The sequence below is a fragment of the Coenobita brevimanus genome, chromosome 74 (assembly GCF_032717465.1).
Source record: "Coenobita brevimanus isolate Jiangsu-jjx chromosome 74, ASM3271746v2, whole genome shotgun sequence".
NCBI lineage: Eukaryota > Metazoa > Arthropoda > Malacostraca > Decapoda > Coenobitidae > Coenobita > Coenobita brevimanus.
Window position 1 is genome coordinate 25,836,268 of NC_137027.1, and position 17,493 is coordinate 25,853,760.

The following is a 17,493-nucleotide window of genomic DNA, read 5'->3' on the forward strand; positions in this document are numbered from 1 at the left end:
TAAGATGTAAGAAAGTAACACGATGATCATCAGTAAGATCAAAGTAAAGAAGGAAGTAAAGAAGTACGTACCGCCGTGTAACAGTAAAATGTATCTAAGTGAGAAAGTAGAGCAATGGGTATCACAGAGTAAGATGTATGTAAATAAGTAAATACATAGGTACCGTAAGTAAGTAAAGTACCCGAATAATTATCCGTGAACGTAACTGGAGCTAATATTAACTACGAAGGAAAAAAAATGAAAAGAGGTAACCTTACGCATAAATATAGGAAGCATTACCTTCGGAGTGGTAAAAGCAAACCAAGTAAAAAAAATATGTAGCTGCTCAGTGCACATGATTACCGACGTAGCCAGCCATAATAACACATGCTTTTTGTGCTACAAGCTGATTTGAATTGTCCCATTGATGTTGGTTTTTGCTTTTTAGGTTGGCATAATTGGTAGGAGGGGAAACGAATTAGCACACAAACTGGCACATAACACGCCATTGAAGCTCCGCGCTGTAATGTATACCGTATTGTTATATCGTAAAATGCAGTGCAAACAGTAGAATACATAAATAATACCGTTCTTCCGTGTTCTAAATACGGGGTTAACATAAACTGTATTTTTCGAAATGAAGTAATAAGGCTTGCTAGATCTCCAATTCATATTCTTTCTCTTTCTTTTTTTTCTTTTTGGATCTACCTTCGCCGTACCGTAACTTATAGGCGGAAACTATGGTTGGAATGATGTTGTTGATAATGGTGATGATGATTCCAATCCCTTAATTCCTCATATTTTACCCAGTTTCACATACGATCCCTTGATTTCTTCCATATTTCCTCTCTTTACTTTCATCCTTTCCCCTTTCACCTTACCATTCTCCCACCTAACTTTAATAAGATCTCACGTGGGCCTTTCTCTCACATCTCCTAAATCTTACACCTACTCTTGTTGCCTTATTTATATCCTCACAGCATACTAGGGGAGAAGAATGTATCCTCTTGTGGGTATGATGTAGTGGTGGTTCTAACATCATATGGCCCTTTTTCTCCCCCCCCCCCCCGGCACAGGACTGGCAATTGCATATCAGGTACGTGCATATCAGGTACGAGTGTCAGTGGCGTCACACCCGCCAGTCAGCCTCTTCGCAACGTCAGAGTCCTAGGTATGTTCATATGTGTCTTTCTTGGTGTGTGTGTGTGTGTGTGTGTGTGTGTGTGTGTGTGTGTGTGTGTGTGTGTGTGTGTGTGTGCGTGTGTGTGTGTGTGTGTGTTCACTGTGGCAGCATGAGGTGTGGTAGTGTGATGAGTGTGTGAATTGTTGAGTGTGAAGTGCGTCAGTGTGAGATGTACCAGTGAATTTGAAGTTGGCTGACATTAGTGAATCAGTTACCTGGTGGGGAAATGCAAAAAAATCCCTTAATATTTTTCCTGTGTTCTCTTCTGACTGAAGTAATTCAGATTCAGATAACTTAGATAACTTTACGTAAATACTGTTATTTTTCCTTCTCGTTTTCCCCCACATCATCCTAACATGATCATCACAAACGCCAGTCTCTCTCTCTCTCTCTCTCTCTCTCTCTCTCTCTCTCTCTCTCTCTCTCTCTCTCTCTCTCTCTCTCTTTCTCTCTCTCTCTCCCTAAACCTGACGTAACCTAGCTATGTCTACCATCACCCACCCCATCTCTTTCTAAACCTTACCTGACGAAGCTAACCATCACCTAACCCAAGCCTCTCTCTAGACCAAACCTAACCTACCCTTCCCTAACCCCTGCCCTAACCTAACCATGCCTACCGCCACCCAACAGAGGCGACGTATGAGATCCTAGGGGGTCCTGAGAAGTACAAGGCGGTGGGATCGTGGCAACGGCTGGTGTGTGTACTGAGGGACAACACACAGCCGCCTAACTACGTCCTTTGGTACCACGACGACCAAATGATTAACCATCACTCCACAAGGGGGGTAAGTCATGGTTCCTGTGGTATTGTGATTCGTTGTGGTTGAGTGGCTAAGGATGCTAGTTTGGTTGAAAGGTTATGTGTAAAGGTGATGTCAGAAATAATACGCAGCCGCCTAACAAAGATTTCTGGTACCACGAGTACCGGATAATTACACTCCACCAGGGGGGCAAGAAGAATGTGTGGTTGTGTGGCGGGGTGGTTGTTGTAGAACCTTTATAGAGAGGAAGCATTGTTCTTCTTGCTTATTTAACTGGAGAGAGAGAGAGAGAGAGAGAGAGAGAGAGAGCAACAAAAATGGAAATGTCCAATCAATGAGTATTAACTGCGGCGTAAGAGGCTTAATCCCAGTCAGCCCACAGATCTAAAAGTTTGGTGCGTGTGTGTTGGCTGGCTGCTAACAAATGTGTGTGCGCGTGTGTGTGTGTGTGTGTGTGTGTGTGTGTGTGTGTGTGTGTGTGTGTGTGTGTGTTTCATAAGGAAAGGTTCAGCGAGTCCATGTGTGTGTGTGTGTGTGTGTGTGTGTGTGTGTGTGTGTGTGTGTGTGTGTGTGTGTGTGTGTGTTTCATAAGGAAAGGTTCAGTGCGTCCATATGTGTGTGTGTGTGTGTGTGTGTGTGTGTGTGTGTGTGTGTGTGTTTGTTTGTTTACCTAGTTGTGGTTTTTAGAATATAAGATAAGCGCGTGTTGTCCTGCACGCTCGTGTGTGCTCATGTGTGTGGAGGGGGGGGGGGTTTTGCGCGTTTGTTTGCGTTTGTCTTTTTGTTTCAGGTTCTGTACGATACAATGACGTCTATTTTGATTTAGTCTTGCTGCCTTCAGATAAGTTCATTCATTATCTATCACCTATAAAAGGGGGCCAGAAAGTCTTCATCTATCCCTCTAGTACACAGACGTGTTTTATAATTATTCTACCTACCCCCAGTTGATTTTATTCAGCCTAAACGAGAGACCCATTTATTGAAGTGGTTACGGAAAGTAGTAGTTTATCTCTTCATTTTGGAGGCGTCTTTTGTGTTGTACTTTTGCTGTCACCAAACTATACTGTCCTTGGGCATCTAGACGAACTAGTTCAGCTTTGGAGAGACCCCTTGTAATAAACAGATTAGGGAGTCATGAAAGATGCCATCAAGATTGTCTGGGCACTAAATACTGTACACAAAGTTCTGGCACAAGCTGCACACTGAGAGGATCAACAAAACATAATTGACTGAACATTGGCAACGCGCTTCACAGTCCCCAGCATCACATATTAATCGCTTGGCAAAAAATGAAAACTGTTGTGGGCCTTTTTTTTTTTTTTGTTTCTAGAAGTGTGATGGGGTGTTGATGTGGTGGATGGAGTGGGAGTCTTTGTCAGGTTTATTGTGGGGACGTGATCGCATCCAAATGGAGGAGACTGACAGAAAGAAATATCTCTTCTCCATGCTGGTTATGTACGAATGGGGAAGGATAGATGTATGGAGAATGGTGCATGTGAAAGATCGATTGTCGTAATGACCGTGTGTGTGTGTGTGTGTGTGTGTGTGTGTGTGTGTGTGTGTGTGTGTGTGTGTGTGTGTGTGTGTGTGTGTGTGTGTGTGTGTGTGTGTGTGTGTGTGTGTGTGTGTCAGGTACAGGCAAAAAACAAATGCCTACAGGTACATAAAAACAAGAAAAAAGATATGAAAGACACAAAAAGATGGTTAACTGATGTAAGAATTTCTAAAACATAAATCAGGTAGGCGGTTGACTGAGAACTTTCAACAGAATAAGAAAATGTTTTGGAAGGAGGTGAAAAGGGTGCTAAAGGGAGAGTCTGGGAAGGAAGTGAGAGTAAAACGAGAGGATGGAAGGATGTTAATTGAGATGAATGCAGTAAGGAAGAGATGGGCAGAGTATTATGAAAGACTGTTAAATTTAGAGCAGGGAAGGGAGGCTGAGATTGTGGCAGATGAAGGGGTGCAAGGAATAAATGTGTTGGGAGAGTTGAAAGATTCTTTGATCACGAAGGAGGAAGTGGAGAAGGCAGTAAAGGAGATGAAAAAAGGGAAAACTGCAGGTGTGAATGGGTGTGCTGTGGAATGCCTGAAGTGTGGTGGAGAGACTATTGTTGACTGGTTAGTAAGATTGTTGAATGTGTGCTTTGTGAAAGGTATGGTGCCAACTGACTGGGCAAGTGCTTGTGTGGTCGCATTGCATAAAGGTAAGGGTGATAAGTTTTTTTTTTTTTTTTTTTTTTTTTAATGTGTCCGATTCTGGGCACAGGCTTCACAGCCTGCTATCAAGGCCCAGCAGTCCTCCTACATACCATATACCTCTACATGTCACCACTTCGGCGATAACACCCACCGTCCATATTGAATACATGCTAAGGCTGTCTCATACAGGACTGGTGCATTGGTATTAGCGGGGGTATTTTTACGACATGTTGGCGGGTCTTCTGGTAGATCAGGAAAGCCTGATTTAATGAAATTCAAATCCTTAAACTGTTCCCAGCCCCAGCCGGGATTTGAACCTGGGCCCGTAAGTATGAATATACTAGCTTTAGGGGTATAAGTCTGTTGAGTGTTGTAGGTAAGGTTTATGGTAGAGTGTTAATTATGAGAGTTAGACAGGGTACAGAGGGAGTGATTGGTGATGAGCAGTGTGGCTTTACGAGAGGAAAGGGATGCGTGGATCAGGTGTTTGTTGTGAGACAAGTGTGTGAAAAGTATTTAGCGAAAGTCAAGGATGTTTTTGGGCATTCATGGATTTAGAGAAAGCGTATGATAGAATCGATAGGGAGGCTTTGTGGACTATTTTAAGACTGTATGGACTTGATGGTAGGTTACTAAAAGGGGTGAAAAGTTTTTATATAAACAGTAGAGCGTGTGTAAGAGTGGGTAATACTGTGAGTGACTGGTTTCCCGTGAGAGTGGGGCTGTGGTATGCATGTGTGATGTCGCCTTGGTTGTTTAATATTTATATGAATGGTGTTGTAAGGGAGGTGAATGCCAGAATGTTAGGTGGAGGTCTGAGTCTGGTGAATGTTGATGGTAGAGAGTGGAATCTGAAGCAACTGCTGTTTGCAGATGATACTGCACTGGTGGCTGATTCAGAGGAGAGCTTGAGACAGTTGGCAGAGGAGTTTGGAAGGGTGTGTGAAAGGAGGAAATTGAAAGTAAATGAGAATAAGAGTAAAGTGATCAAGTGTAAAAGGTTGGTAGATGGTAGGAGGATGAATATAGTTTTGAATGGTGAGTTGCTTGAGGAGGTAGAGTGTTTTAAGTATCTGGGGTCACATGTTGCTGTGGATGGAAGAATAGATGCAGAAGTGAAGTTTACAATGAATGAAGTAGGAAAGGTGCTGGGAGGAATAAAAAAAAAGTTTAGATGTCGTTCGCTTAGAATGGATGTAAAGAGAAGGCTGTATGAGGGTGTTGTGGTACCGACTGCCATATATGGGGCTGAAACATGGAATATGGGTGTAGCAGAGAAGAAAAGTCTGAATGTAATGGAGATGAGATGTCTGAGGAGTATGTGTAGGGAGACGCGTATGGATCGAGTGCGACATGATGAAGTGCGAAGGAGAACTGGAGTTGTTCGGGGGATAGCTGATCGAGTTGAGCAGAGGGTATTGCGATGGGTTGGGCATATGGAGAGAATGGATAATGAGCGATTGGTGAAAAAAATAACTAGATCTGATGTGAGAGGTGTAAGGCTGAGAGGGAGACCACGAATAGGATGGATGAACAGTATGAAGAGAGCGTTGGATGCCAGAGGGATATCTGTTGTTACGGAACCGAGAAAGATAATGTACACTTTAAGTGAGAATACTAAAAATCACTACTGTCCCGTAAAGTTCCAGGTTCAAAACAAAGAGTTAGGTAAAATTACAAGTTAAAGTTTAATGCTCAAACTAACAACAAAACATTCAGGACTCATAAGGATAATGTAATGGCAAAAAACAGGTTAAATATATGGTTAAGTGCAATAGCCTCTATTAACACGAAATTAGCAAGAGTAAATTTACCTAAGTCAGCCCTGATAAAATGAAAAATACCCTGGGTAATGCTCAGTTAATGCAACATAAATTATTACAGATACAAAATAACATTAATGATGGCTGACAATAAGAACCCTACATAAATTACAAAAAAAAACTCACTAGGCCTAAGAATTAACCCTATGCTACACAGCACAAGAAAAAATGCAACAACAGTTATACTCAAATTACACAGCTGCTAGATGGTTGGAGACTTCCTGAGCACTCACAACAATAACTGCACAGGGGAGGACAGAGATGTGAACAAAATGAGGAGTAGATCTAAGTGGCAATTAATGTAGAGACTGAGCTCATTATATGGGGGCCGGCAGAGCTTGATACAACTTGTAAGAAGGACGTGCAAATGAAGCCATTGGGGACAAAGAGCTGACAATCCTGCACTGAACAACAGAAAGGACGACTTACTCTACTATAACGGTAGAAGGGGGGGACTGAGGCAGAACACGCTCGTGATCAAACATGCAGCATACTGTGCGTTAAAATTACACAAAGGATGATGAAATCATAGGCTATGTAACACCTCCCCACAAAGAAAAAGAAATTTACAAAGGAAATTTCTTATTACTCTAAAACAATCTGTCTAAAGTCTAGATAAGCAACCTGCAATAACATTTTCTTTCCCCTTGACATGTTGTATGTCTAATGAATACTCCTGAAGAAGTAGACTCCATCTTGTCAATCTCTGATTTTTATCTTTAAACTTACTAAGGAATTTCAGTGGGTTATGATCGGTATAAATGACTATGGGGTCAAAACCAGAACACAAATAAAATGAAAAATGCTGTAAACCCAAAATCAAGGCCAAAAGCTCTTTCTCAATAGTTGAGTAGTTCTTTTGAGGTGGAGTGAACTTCTTACTGTAATAAGATACATCATCAATATAAACAACACACCCTGCCAAACCCTCGGTTACAACATTCATGAGCTTCTGAAATGTGGCTGGTGCATTCTTCATACCATACGGCATTACAGAACATGCAAAAGCCTTTCCTAGTGTTACAAAACATGAGATCTCCCTAGCACGTTCAGTTATAGGTACTTGTCAGTATCCCTTTAACAAATCAAACTTACTTATGTACCTAGCCTTTCCGATCTTATCTATGCAATCTTCCACGCGAGGGAGAGGGTAAGTGTCTGTTTTGGTGATCTGATTAACACGTCTGTAGTCGATGCAAAGCCGCTGTGACCCACCCGGCTTAGGGACCAGAGTGACAGAAGAACTCCACTCGCTCTGACAGGGCTCAATCATCTTGTGGTCCAACAGGTAGCCAAGCTCCTTCTGGATGAGAGGAACTTTCACTGGGTTCACACGGTAAGGAGGCAATTTAATTGGCTTTGCGTCTCCAACATCGACATCATGCATCAACACAGTGGTTCTTCCTGGAGTGGCACGGAACACTTGCGGGTACTCCTGCAGTAATGCCGAAAACTCCTGCCTTTCCTCGGGAGGTAGATGAGAAAGCTTAGTCTGGAGATCATTCATGATATCAGGATTCTTCCCCAAACTATCACTCAGGCTCATTCTGCATGGGAGAGCTTCACTTGCAGACTCGGGTGGAACAGCTACAGTGCAGACTGGATTATTTTCGTCCCGCCTGTGATATAACTTTAGCATGTTGATGTGACATAGTTGCTTGTTCTTTCTACGATCTGGTGTGGCGATGACATAGTTGACATCACTGAGTTTCTTCTCCACGAAATAAGGACCACTAAACTTGGCTTGAAGAGGTTGCCCATGAACTGGTAGCAGAATCAAAACCTGATCTTCTGGCTGAAAGTGGCGTAACCTGGACTTCTTATCATACCAAGTCTTCATCTTCTCCTGAGCAGCTCCTAAATTCTCTCTCGCCAGCTGTAAAGCAGTGGACAGCCGTTCTTTGAACCTCATCACATACTCCAGCAGGTTGACGTCATCTTCCTCCGACAGCCAGCATTCCTTGAGTAGCTTAAGGGGTCCTCTTACTTCATGGCCAAACAGTAGTTCAAAAGGTGAGAAGCCCAGTGATTCATTTGGAGATTCTCTTGCAGCAAACACAACGAATGGAAGACCTTTATCCCAGTCTTTCTGATGTTCCTAACAGTATTTCTTGAGCATCGATTTGAGTGTTTGATGATATCTCTCCAACGCTCCTTGGGTCTGGGGATGGTAAGCTGAAGACGTGATCTGGGTGATGCCCAACTCATTCAGAGACTGCTTGAAAACATCTGACATGAAATTACTTCCCCGGTCTGACTGTACCTCCTTGGGCAGACCAAACTTTGTGAAGAACCCTAGCATTTCCTTAACCACGTTCTTTGCTGAGATATTTCTAAGTGGAATGGCTTCAGGATAACGAGTAGCCATATCAATCAGGGTCAACACATAAGAAAATCCCGAAGAAGTCTTAGGAAGAGGACCCACAATATCCACCAACACACGGGTGAACGGCGCCTCAAAAGGAGGAATGGGAACTAGAGGTGCAACCTTTTCGGTCTGATTACACTTCCCCACAACTTGACAGGTGTGACAAGACTTACAATACCAGGAAACATCCCTGAAGATACCTGGCCAGTAGAAGTGTTTCAAAATGCGTGCCACAGTCTTCCTCACTCCAAGGTGTCCTGCCAAACTGGAATCATGAGCCACTCTAATGATATCCTGCCTACAAACACGAGGGATGACAACTTGATGTACAACCTCCCATTCACAGTCGGCTGATGCTGTTGGGGGTCTCCACTTCCTCATAAGCACTCCTGACTTTATATAATAAGAAGTAGAAGCACCGGCTGACTCTTCCTCACTGCAAGCAGAGTTAGCTAGACCTTTCAACTCAGGGTCAGCAACCTGCAACTCAACCAACTCTTGACGAGACAAATTATTAACACTATGCGGTACTGCCTCATCTGGTGAGTGGTCCAAATTAGCAAGAAAAGTGTCAGCTAGGATAATATCATCATCATCATTATCCTCTAAATCACCAGTAACTTTAGACTTAGCCCTAGTGACAGCACATGCAGGGAACACATCAGGGACATCACAATCCTGGGACGCAGCCACTGGCTCACTAGACAACTGAGGAGCTGGACACACTTGACTTCCACCAATATCATTTCCAAGTAAGAAAGTTACACCTGACATTGGGAGTGTCTCAACCAACCCAACCATAACGGAACCATTAACAAAACCAGACTCTAAATTCACTCTGCACAGAGGGACAGAGAAGTAATTATTCCCTACACCTTGTAAGATTACAGTTTCATCAGAGGAATTAACATTAGAGCCTAGAACACTGGTCAGCATAAGGGATTGGCAAGCACCTGTATCACGATATATTTTAACTGGTTTCCTGTCATTACTGTCCAGAGGACTGACAAAACCATCAGACAGGAAATTAGCACATGAACTCTTGAGAGTGTCACCCACGTTACTGCTTAAAAGAGGAGCTCCATCATGAGAATTTAAGTTACCCCTCAAAGCAGGTTCAGTTAACTCAGTTAAAGAATTCTGGGAACTCTCAAGAGTGGACACTAGACCAATTGACTGAATATTTAAAGACTCCTTTTTGTTCACATCACGCTGTCTCCTGAAACATTTCTCCGTAGTATGACCAAGCTTACTACAATAAGTACATTTACTTTTCTGAAATCTAGAGGTGAAGCTGGTATTTACTTCCTGAGAAACATCATCTTTATTCTCTTTCCTGTTACCTGTACTCTGAGTAGAGGCAACATACTTACTCTCAGCTTTCCCTTTTTCTCTAGAATATCTCTTGTGAGTGAGAACATATTCATCAGCTAAAACTGCAGCATCAGACAAATTATCTATTCTTTTCTCATCAAGATATAGGCTTACATCTTTACTAATACACCTCTTGAAGTCCTCCAGCAAAATCATCTGCTTAAATTTACCAAAATCAGAATCCACATTCTTAGAATTTAACCATTCCTCTAACAGATCTTCTTTGATTTTTGCATACTCAACATGGGATTGCTTATCTTGCTTATAAGTTGTCCTAAATTTTACTCTATAGGCTTCAGGAACAAGCTCATAGGCCTTAAGAATCAAGCTCTTAACTACATCATAATTATCAGATTGATCCTGAGGCAAAGATGCATAAGTTACTTGAGCTTTACCGGTGAGAACAGTTTGAAGGAGTACTGGCCAATACTCCTTGGGCCAATTAAAACCTGTAGCTACCCTCTCAAACAACTGAAAATACTTTGTTAAATCAGATTCATTAAAAGGAGGGACAAGTTTAACATTTTTAGCCACATGAAAATCATCAGAGCTAGATGATCCAGTTCCACATTGTTTCATGCGATACTCATGATCTGCCTGAATCCTGGCAAGTTCAACTTGTGCCTGTATCTGTGCCTCCTGAATCCGAGCCTGAGATTCAGCCTCCTTAGCATTTGCTTGAAATTCAGCCTCCTTAACACGAGACTCCGCCTCCTTAGCCTGAGCCTCCTGCAGGGCTAGCTGTAACTTAGCTAATTCAATCTGCGTTCGCTCATTTAGAGAAGTTACATTAAACAAGCTTTCATTAATCATGTCAACAATTTGATCTTTAGAATGATGAGAGCGAACAACAATTCCCAATTGTTGAGCAACAAGCTTAAGTTCATTCTTTGTTCTGTTTTCTACATCACACACTGTTTGCACATTTGACAAAAAATCTTTGGCTTCATCAAGCGTAGTAATAGTAGACATCATGAATAAATCACAGTCACAAAATATCAAGCAATATCCTTATGATAATATCCTGAATATCCTGATATGAGGTCGCCAAATTTATGTTACGGAACCGAGAAAGATAATGTACACTTTAAGTGAGAATACTAAAAATCACTACTGTCCCGTAAAGTTCTAGGTTCAAAACAAAGAGTTAGGTAAAATTACAAGTTAAAGTTTAATGCTCAAACTAACAACAAAACATTCAGGACTCATAAGGATAATGTAATGGCAAAAAACAGGTTAAATATATGGTTAAGTGCAATAGCCTCTATTAACACGAAATTAGCAAGAGTAAATTTACCTAAGTCAGCCCTGATAAAATGAAAAATACACTGGGTAATGCTCAGTTAATGCAAGATAAATTATTACAGATACAAACTATCATTAATGATGGATGACAATAAGAACCCTACATAAATTACAAAAAAAACTCACTAGGCCTAAGAATTAACCCTATGCTACACAGCACAAGAAAAAATGCAACAACAGTTATACTCAAATTACACAGCTGCTAGATGGTTGGAGACTTCCTGAGCACTCACAACAATAACTGTACAGGGGAGGACAGAGATGTGAACAAAATGAGGAGTAGATCTAATTGGCAATTAATGTAGAGACTGAGCTCATTATATGGGGGCCGGCAGAGCTTGATACAACTTGTAAGAAGGACGTGCAAATGAAGCCATAGGGGACAAAGAGCTGACAATCCTGCACTGAACAACAGAAAGACGACTTACTCTACTATAACGGTAGAAGGGGGGGACTGAGGCAGAACACGCTCGTGATCAAACATGCAGCATACTGTGCGTTAAAATTACACAAAGGATGATGAAATCATAGGCTATGTAACACTGTTCAGCAATGAAGAGTAGCTGTGAGTGACAGAAATAAATGGAGAGAAACCGTGAATGAACAAATGATGACGCAGCCCTGAGGGGATATTCTCCCGCATTTGGTCTGATCAGCTGATCAGGTCAGGTGCGGGGAAGGGGATGGTTCTGTTATGATGTGGCAGGGGTAAACCAGCTTTGCTGCCGGGCCCTGCTGCGGATGTCACTGATTGCACTGCACAGTTGACCCTCGTGCAGTGTGGTGCAGTGAGGATCTGTCCCTTCTCCCCTTTGGGGCTAAGATGCGAATGAATGTGTTTGAGTGGATGAGTAAATTGGGAGTGTGGTGTCCTGTCTCGGCTACCTCCCTTTCCTTGGGGGAAGCAGCCTAAGTATATAGATAGATAAATCAAGTATGTTAACTCCCTCCCTCAGGTAAAGATGGAGAACATCAGTGGCCTAAGTTGTGCTGTTTGGGCCGCAGGACTCGGGGAATTACACCTGCACACCCTCCAACGCTAAGACATCCAGCACCAACATACACGTCCTCAAGGGTAAGCGCCTCTCTTATTTTGCATTCCTTATTGTGTTATTCAGTTCTCCTTGGTTTCCTGCTTTGGATTTATTGTTATCATCTTCACTGTCATACATCATCATCATCATCATCACTACCATATTCATCAATAAAAGCATAATTAAAAACCATCTTTGTTAACTTCTGACAATGCTAATAAGTTCATTTTATTTTGCAGCATCAGTCATTATCATCCTACTCATCATTTACTGCCTAATTAGTATGGTCATCAATTACCAAATTATAAATAGCTGTAGCATTTTCAATTCATTGCTTAATTGGACGAAGTCACTGCTTTCGGGCCATAATTATCCTCATCAACAACTTTAACGATCTTTATCATCTGCTGCTGTTATTAGTATCGTTATCAATTACTGTAATAAGCAACAGAGGTAGCATTATCAGCGTGTATTGTCATTTCCTTCAATATCATCTTATTCTGAATCATTTATTGTTGTGCTCGTCCCGGGAGACCATATCCCAGTATCGCTTCTCTTATGCAAACTAAATATTAATCTCTGGTACGAAAGTGTCAGGTGTGTCAAGTGTGTCAGGTGTGTGTCAAATGTATGTAAGGTGTGTGTCAAGTGTCGGGTGTGTGTCAAATGTACGTAAGGTGTGCGCAAAGTGTCAAGTGTATGTCATGTCTTTCAAGTGTATTTCAAGTGTTAGTGTCAGGTGTGTGTGTCGTGTGTCAGGTGTCATCCTCATTAGGTTTTGCAATACAGAATAAACTTATCTCGATGGTTATCGGAGTTATGAGATGTCCGTGTCCTCGCATATCTAAAAATGTAGGATGAATGTCAGAAATTGAGTTCAGGAGATGAAAACTAAGATCTATCTGTCTATCTCTATACCTAGGCTGCTTCCCCCATGGAAAGGGAGGTAGCCGAGACAGGACGACACACTCCCCATTTACTCATCCATTCAAACAGTCATTCGCATCTTAGCCCCAAAGGGAAGAAGGGACAGATCCTCACTGCACCACACCACACATGGGTCAACTGAGCAGTGCAATCAGTGACATCCGCAGCTGGGCCCGACAGCAGAGCTGGCTTACCCCTGCCACATCATAATAGACCCATCCCCTTCCCCGCACCTGATCTGACTAGCTGATCAGATCAAACGAGGGAGAATATCCCCTCAGGGCTGCGTCATCATTTATTCATTCACAATTTCTCTCCATTTATTTCTGTCACGTACAGCCACTCTTCCTTGTTCAACACACATCCCTCTCGCATCCAGGGCTCTCTTCACACTGTCCATCCATCCTTTTCGTGGTCTCCCTCTCAGCCTTACACCTCTCACATCAGATCTAGTTATCTTTTTCACCAATCACTCATTATCCATTCTCTCCATATGCTCAAACCATCGCAACACCCTCTGCTCAACTCTACCAGCCATCTTCCGAACAACTCCAGTTCTTCGCACTTCATCATTTCGCACTCGATCCATACGCGTCACTCCACACATACTCCTCAGACACTTCATCTCCATTACATTCAAACTTTTCCTCTCTGCTACACCCATATTCCATGTTTCAGCCCCATATAACGCAGTCGGTACCACAACACCCTCATACAGCCTTCTCTTTACATCCATTCTAAGCAAACGACATCTAAACACTTTTTTCATTCCTCCCAGCACCTTTCCTACTTCATTTATTCTAAACTTCACTTCTGCATCTATTCTTCCATCCATAGCAACATGCGACCCTAAATATTTAAAAAACTCCACCTCTTCAAGCAACTCACCATTCAAAACTATATTCATCCCCCTACCATCTACAAACCTCGTACACTTCATCACTTTACTCTTATTCTCATTTACTTTCAATTTCCTCCTTTCACACACCCTTCCAAACTCCTCTACCAACTGTCTCAATCTCTCCTCTGAATCAGCCACCAGTGAGGTATCATCTGCAAACAGCAGCTGCTTAAGATTCCACTCTCCACCATAGACATTCACCAGACTCAGACCTCCACCTAAAACACTTGCATTCACCTCTCTTACAACACCATCCATATAAATATTAAACAACCAAGGCGACATCGCACATCCCTGTCGCAGCCCCACTCTCACGGGAAACCAATCACTCACAGCATTTCCCACTCTTACACACGCTCTACTATTTAGATAAAAACTTTTCACCCCTTTTAATAACCTACCATCAAGTCCATACAATCTTAAAACAGTCCACAAAGCCTCCCTATCAATTCTGTCATACTCTTTCTCTAAATCCATGAATGCCCAAAACACATCCTTGCCTTTCGCTAAATACTTTTCAAGCACTTGTCTCACAGCAAACACCTGATCCACGCATCCCCTCCTTCTCCTAAAGCCACACTGCTCATCACCAATAATTAACACACTACCATACACCTTACCTACAACACTCAACAGACTTATACCCCTAAAGCTAGTACATTCATACTTATCACCCTTGCCTTTATACACCGGGACCACACAAGCACTTGCCCATTCAATTGGCACCATACCTTTCACAAAGCACACATTCAACAATCTTACTAACCAGTGAACAATAGTCACTCCACCACCCTTCAGGCATTCAACAGCACACCCATCCATACCTGCAGCTTTCCCTGTTTTCATCTCCTTTACTGCCTTCTCCACTTCCTCCTTCGTGATCAAAGAATCATTCAACTCTCCCAACACATTTATTCCTTGCACCCTTCCATCCGCCACAATCTCAGCCACCCTTTCCTCCTCTACATTTAACAATCTCTCAAAATATTCTGCCCATCTCTTCCTTGCTGCATCAATCTCAATTATTATCCTTCCATCCTCTGCTTTTATTCGCTCTTCCTTCCCCGACTCTCCCTTTCGCACCCTTTTCACCTCCTTCCAAAACATTTTCTTATTCTGTTGAAAATTCTCAGTCAGCCGCCTACCCCGCTTCTCATCTGCTGCCAGTTTAGCATCACGCACAGCTCTTCTCGCCCTATTCCTCCTTTCCTTATACCTCTCATATGACACCTCTTCCTTCCTCTGCAGCCACACTTCATAATTATGCACGTCTCTTCTCTGCCACAGCCATACTTACTTCCTCGCACCACCATTCACTTCCTTTTCTTACACCACCAACACGTCTCAAACCACACACCTCTTCTGCATGCCCCACCACAGCACTCTTAAACAACTGCCATTCCTTCCCCCTGTGGCAGGGGGGACACAGTCTGGCCGCACTATGGGGTGGTACTACTACTCTGCGGCCAGGTTGTGTTAGGAAGAATACTGCCACCGTATTCCCTGCGTGTCGTAAAAGGCGACTAAAAGTGCGGGGTGAGGGGACTAGGGACCCCCTCCTCTGTTTTTTAGTTCCTAAAAAGAGACAGGCCAGAGAAAGGGATGGGGAAAACTAAGATAACGATCCGTTTAATGATATTCTGCACACTCCACGCTCACACTTTTTTGACAGAGACTGTGTAATGTTTTCTCTCCCTGTATATCCGAGATCACTAGATCCTTTACAGTGTCCCGAAATTGCATAAAAAACTCAGTGATAATTTGCTGGGCCAACCTGTAAAATTATTTCACTGTGATGGCGTCTTTCATTTTTTCTTTCTCGCTATGCTTCCAGACTTGTAATATTAGTAAAGCCTTTCCGAATTTAAATTATTAGCTGTCATTAACCCTTTCAGTCCGTGAGATCTTCCCAAACATTAATAAATTCATATGGATGAGAGTTACCAGTAAATGTATCCGCACTTGCTATACATTTTACCAAACAACTAATTTGAATTTGATCAGTAAAATACATGGTTAGTGTTTCTTCAAAATCAATGAAGATGTTATCAATGAATACTACTACTACTACTACTACTACTGCTACTACTACTAATAATAATAATAACAACAACAACAGTACAGATAAGAAATATAAAAACATCACCACCCAAAAGTTCTATGAAATGCAACATTTTTTTTTTTTCCATATGTTCGGTGTGTCAAGTAATTCTCAGTAACGTGACTGTGAAGCTGATATTTTAATTTACATTAGCTCCTTCACTGCGACGGTAGAAAATTGGTATATTATTTAACACCAGAGGAATTAGTTCAGCTGAGAGAACTACCAGGCAAAGAGTTAACCTGTTTAGTACGATGACGTCTTTTCTAGGCGACTATAGTTCATTCATTTTAACATGGCCCAGATTTTCCTCCTTATGCAGCTTATTTTGTGTAGCCCAGTGTCAGAAGAAGAGAATATTACGGTTGTACATCCTTTCCACAGCACTTCCTTGTGATTAGCATCATATTCTAGTGTTAATCTGTTGTTACAACTCAGCATTCTAGGTGGAGGGATGGCAAATTTAGACCAAGTTAAAGTGAAAAGGGTTTAATTTTACCCCCCCAAAATTTTAGCTATAGACCTGAATAAGTCTCGTGGTAAAGTGCCTAGAATCGATCTCCAATAACTCAGAGAGAGAGAAAAAAAAACGCCTTATACTCGTATACTGTTCGAGCAGCTCATTCTTGCTCTTCTTGGACGTTTCTGTTTAGCAAAGGCAATAATGTTTCGTTCTTTTTATCCACAGGCGGCGAGGCCCCCCAAGCCATCCACCCTGGGGCACCCTCCATCAACAGTACCTCGCCTCTGCTGCTGACGATGCTATAACTCCTCTGGGGGGCCTTCACCCTCGCACCAGTACTCCCGTCTGCATCGGTGAGTTGGATTAGACCTTTATTATTCATTAATCCATCGTACATCTACCCATCTATCCATCATTCATCCCTCTATTCACCTATTTTTTTCCTTGAGCCATCCATCCAGCTTCCACCCATCCAGCATCCACCCACCCAGTATCCATCTCCTCATGTCTCCTGCTAACGATGCTACCACTGCTCTGGGGGCCTTTCACTCTCGCACCAGCACCCCCTTCTGCACCAGTGAGTTTGACCATTGTTACTATCATTCATTCATCCATCCAATCATCCACTGTTCTTCCATTCATCATTCTTCCATCCCTCCGATCATCATTCTCATCCAGTCATCCATGTCTCATCGCTCTCTCACCTACCTACACACACCCACTGCTACTCCATCACCTACCACTCTGCTCACACACCGTCTGATAACCACCTCCACTCAACCACTGATCATACCACTCCACCTACCCACTGACACAGATCACCAATCCATCATCTGTCTCTTTCACTCCCCCACCTAACCTCCAACCAATCTTCCCACCTCCCAGCCTCACCCACTACCCCACCTACCCACCTACCGACCTCACCCACTACCCCACCTGCCCACCTACCCCTCCAATATCACCCCTCTCACCGGGCCACCACTAACTGCTTTCCTCTCACCCCTTGCAAATTGCCTTCACTAATGGCTTCCAGTTGGTTGTACCTACATAACGTTATAGATTACCCATTGTCTCT

General features: G+C 42.6%; 1 pseudogene; it reads left to right on the plus strand.

Moving 5' to 3' along the window:
- LOC145407805 (uncharacterized) overlaps nucleotides 1-17,493 on the plus strand; it is a 178,888-nt pseudogene that overhangs the window by 32,206 nt on the left and 129,189 nt on the right.